This window comes from Oncorhynchus mykiss, unplaced genomic scaffold (assembly GCF_057628025.1).
Source record: "Oncorhynchus mykiss isolate SJ-2025 unplaced genomic scaffold, ASM5762802v1 scaffold110, whole genome shotgun sequence".
In the NCBI taxonomy this organism is placed as follows: domain Eukaryota; kingdom Metazoa; phylum Chordata; class Actinopteri; order Salmoniformes; family Salmonidae; genus Oncorhynchus; species Oncorhynchus mykiss.
In genome coordinates this window covers 172,501-175,891 of record NW_028322109.1, presented here as the reverse complement: position 1 = coordinate 175,891, position 3,391 = coordinate 172,501, and the positions used below count along the sequence as shown (strand labels likewise).

Here is a 3,391-nt window from a genome sequence, read left to right as displayed (position 1 = left end):
TCTCGTCTGATCTCGGAAGCTAAGCAGGGTCTGGCCTGGTTAGTACTCGGATGGGAGACCGCCTAGGAATACCAGGTGCTGTAAGCTTTTTGTCACTGCCTTGTGGAATTTCAACTCTTTGTCCGTTTTTTCCCACAAGGTTGAAATATGTGCCCTCGCTTTGAAATAAGTAAGCAAGGTTAGTTTGTATTTCATCCAACAATCTGTGCTACAAATTATGGCTACAGTATATGCAATTTCTTCCACTTTTTGAGTGACACAAAGATGCTTATCTAAATGGTGAAAATGCAACAGCTGTTAATCAGGCTCACTTTGACTTTACATAGTGCAGCAAGAGATTGTTTCTCGCTTACGGCCACACCGGCCTGAGTACGCCTGATCTCGTCTGATCTCGGAAGCTAAGCAGGGTCGGGCCTGGTTAGTACTTGGATGGGAGACCGCCTGGGAATACCAGGTGCTGTAAGCTTTTTGTCACTGCCTTGTGGAATTTCAACTCTTTGTCCGTTTTTTCCCACAAGGTTGAAATATGTGCCCTCGCTTTGAAATAAGTAAGCAAGGTTAGTTTGTATTTCATCCAACAATCTGTGCTACAAATTATGGCTACAGTATATGCAATTTCTTCCACTTTTTGAGTGACACAAAGATGCTTATCTAAATGGTGAAAATGCAACAGCTGTTAATCAGGCTCACTTTGACTTTACATAGTGCAGCAAGAGATTTTTTCTCGCTTACGGCCACACCGGCCTGAGTACGCCTGATCTCGTCTGATCTCGGAAGCTAAGCAGGGTCGGGCCTGGTTAGTACTTGGATGGGAGACCGCCTGGGAATACCAGGTGCTGTAAGCTTTTTGTCACTGCCTTGTGGAATTTCAACTCTTTGTCCGTTTTTTCCCACAAGGTTGAAATATGTGCCCTCGCTTTGAAATAAGTAAGCAAGGTTAGTTTGTATTTCATCCAACAATCTGTGCTACAAATTATGGCTACAGTATATGCAATTTCTTCCACTTTTTGAGTGACACAAAGATGCTTATCTAAATGGTGAAAATGCAACAGCTGTTAATCAGGCTCACTTTGACTTTACATAGTGCAGCAAGAGATTTTTTCTCGCTTACGGCCACACCGGCCTGAGTACGCCTGATCTCGTCTGATCTCGGAAGCTAAGCAGGGTCGGGCCTGGTTAGTACTTGTATGGGAGACCGCCTGGGAATACCAGGTGCTGTAAGCTTTTTGTCACTGCCTTGTGGAATTTCAACTCTTTGTCCGTTTTTTCCCACAAGGTTGAAATATGTGCCCTCGCTTTGAAATAAGTAAGCAAGGTTAGTTTGTATTTCATCCAACAATCTGTGCTACAAATTATGGCTACAGTATATGCAATTTCTTCCACTTTTTGAGTGACACAAAGATGCTTATCTAAATGGTGAAAATGCAACAGCTGTTAATCAGGCTCACTTTGACTTTACATAGTGCAGCAAGAGATTGTTTCTCGCTTACGGCCACACCGGCCTGAGTACGCCTGATCTCGTCTGATCTCGGAAGCTAAGCAGGGTCGGGCCTGGTTAGTACTTGGATGGGAGACCGCCTGGGAATACCAGGTGCTGTAAGCTTTTTGTCACTGCCTTGTGGAATTTCAACTCTTTGTCCGTTTTTTCCCACAAGGTTGAAATATGTGCCCTCGCTTTGAAATAAGTAAGCAAGGTTAGTTTGTATTTCATCCAACAATCTGTGCTACAAATTATGGCTACAGTATATGCAATTTCTTCCACTTTTTGAGTGACACAAAGATGCTTATCTAAATGGTGAAAATGCAACAGCTGTTAATCAGGCTCACTTTGACTTTACATAGTGCAGCAAGAGATTTTTTCTCGCTTACGGCCACACCGGCCTGAGTACGCCTGATCTCGTCTGATCTCGGAAGCTAAGCAGGGTCGGGCCTGGTTAGTACTTGGATGGGAGACCGCCTGGGAATACCAGGTGCTGTAAGCTTTTTGTCACTGCCTTGTGGAATTTCAACTCTTTGTCCGTTTTTTCCCACAAGGTTGAAATATGTGCCCTCGCTTTGAAATAAGTAAGCAAGGTTAGTTTGTATTTCATCCAACAATCTGTGCTACAAATTATGGCTACAGTATATGCAATTTCTTCCACTTTTTGAGTGACACAAAGATGCTTATCTAAATGGTGAAAATGCAACAGCTGTTAATCAGGCTCACTTTGACTTTACATAGTGCAGCAAGAGATTTTTTCTCGCTTACGGCCACACCGGCCTGAGTACGCCTGATCTCGTCTGATCTCGGAAGCTAAGCAGGGTCGGGCCTGGTTAGTACTTGTATGGGAGACCGCCTGGGAATACCAGGTGCTGTAAGCTTTTTGTCACTGCCTTGTGGAATTTCAACTCTTTGTCCGTTTTTTCCCACAAGGTTGAAATATGTGCCCTCGCTTTGAAATAAGTAAGCAAGGTTAGTTTGTATTTCATCCAACAATCTGTGCTACAAATTATGGCTACAGTATATGCAATTTCTTCCACTTTTTGAGTGACACAAAGATGCTTATCTAAATGGTGAAAATGCAACAGCTGTTAATCAGGCTCACTTTGACTTTACATAGTGCAGCAAGAGATTGTTTCTCGCTTACGGCCACACCGGCCTGAGTACGCCTGATCTCGTCTGATCTCGGAAGCTAAGCAGGGTCGGGCCTGGTTAGTACTTGGATGGGAGACCGCCTGGGAATACCAGGTGCTGTAAGCTTTTTGTCACTGCCTTGTGGAATTTCAACTCTTTGTCCGTTTTTTCCCACAAGGTTGAAATATGTGCCCTCGCTTTGAAATAAGTAAGCAAGGTTAGTTTGTATTTCATCCAACAATCTGTGCTACAAATTATGGCTACAGTATATGCAATTTCTTCCACTTTTTGAGTGACACAAAGATGCTTATCTAAATGGTGAAAATGCAACAGCTGTTAATCAGGCTCACTTTGACTTTACATAGTGCAGCAAGAGATTGTTTCTCGCTTACGGCCACACCGGCCTGAGTACGCCTGATCTCGTCTGATCTCGGAAGCTAAGCAGGGTCGGGCCTGGTTAGTACTTGGATGGGAGACCGCCTGGGAATACCAGGTGCTGTAAGCTTTTTGTCACTGCCTTGTGGAATTTCAACTCTTTGACCGTTTTTTCCCACAAGGTTGAAATATGTGCCCTCGCTTTGAAATAAGTAAGCAAGGTTAGTTTGTATTTCATCCAACAATCTGTGCTACAAATTATGGCTACAGTATATGCAATTTCTTCCACTTTTTGAGTGACACAAAGATGCTTATCTAAATGGTGAAAATGCAACAGCTGTTAATCAGGCTCACTTTGACTTTACATAGTGCAGCAAGAGATTTTTTCTCGCTTACGGCCAC

General features: G+C 43.4%; 9 non-coding genes across 9 annotated transcripts in view; all 9 read left to right on the top strand.

Annotated features, from left to right (window-relative positions):
• The first annotated feature begins 347 nt into the window (after positions 1–347).
• On the top strand, positions 348–466 carry LOC149969679 (5S ribosomal RNA). Its single transcript, XR_016494509.1, has one exon. It is a non-coding gene; the product is annotated as a 5S ribosomal RNA (ribosomal RNA).
• Positions 467–726: 260 nt separating this feature from the next.
• Positions 727–845, top strand: LOC149969678 (5S ribosomal RNA). The gene has a single exon (XR_016494508.1). It is a non-coding gene; the product is annotated as a 5S ribosomal RNA (ribosomal RNA).
• Positions 846–1,105: 260 nt separating this feature from the next.
• Positions 1,106–1,224, top strand: LOC149969677 (5S ribosomal RNA). The gene has a single exon (XR_016494518.1). It is a non-coding gene; the product is annotated as a 5S ribosomal RNA (ribosomal RNA).
• Positions 1,225–1,484: 260 nt separating this feature from the next.
• On the top strand, positions 1,485–1,603 carry LOC149969676 (5S ribosomal RNA). The gene has a single exon (XR_016494507.1). It is a non-coding gene; the product is annotated as a 5S ribosomal RNA (ribosomal RNA).
• A 260-nt stretch (positions 1,604–1,863) lies between these two features.
• Positions 1,864–1,982, top strand: LOC149969675 (5S ribosomal RNA). The gene has a single exon (XR_016494506.1). It is a non-coding gene; the product is annotated as a 5S ribosomal RNA (ribosomal RNA).
• A 260-nt stretch (positions 1,983–2,242) lies between these two features.
• Positions 2,243–2,361, top strand: LOC149969674 (5S ribosomal RNA). Its single transcript, XR_016494517.1, has one exon. It is a non-coding gene; the product is annotated as a 5S ribosomal RNA (ribosomal RNA).
• A 260-nt stretch (positions 2,362–2,621) lies between these two features.
• On the top strand, positions 2,622–2,740 carry LOC149969673 (5S ribosomal RNA). The gene has a single exon (XR_016494505.1). It is a non-coding gene; the product is annotated as a 5S ribosomal RNA (ribosomal RNA).
• Positions 2,741–3,000: 260 nt separating this feature from the next.
• LOC149969672 (5S ribosomal RNA) lies at positions 3,001–3,119 on the top strand. The gene has a single exon (XR_016494503.1). It is a non-coding gene; the product is annotated as a 5S ribosomal RNA (ribosomal RNA).
• A 260-nt stretch (positions 3,120–3,379) lies between these two features.
• The window catches only part of LOC149969671 (5S ribosomal RNA), a 119-nt gene continuing 107 nt past the window's right edge, over positions 3,380–3,391 (top strand). Inside the window, exon 1 of the ribosomal RNA XR_016494502.1 lies at positions 3,380–3,391. This exon is cut by the window's right edge and continues 107 nt beyond it. This is a non-coding gene — a ribosomal RNA (5S ribosomal RNA).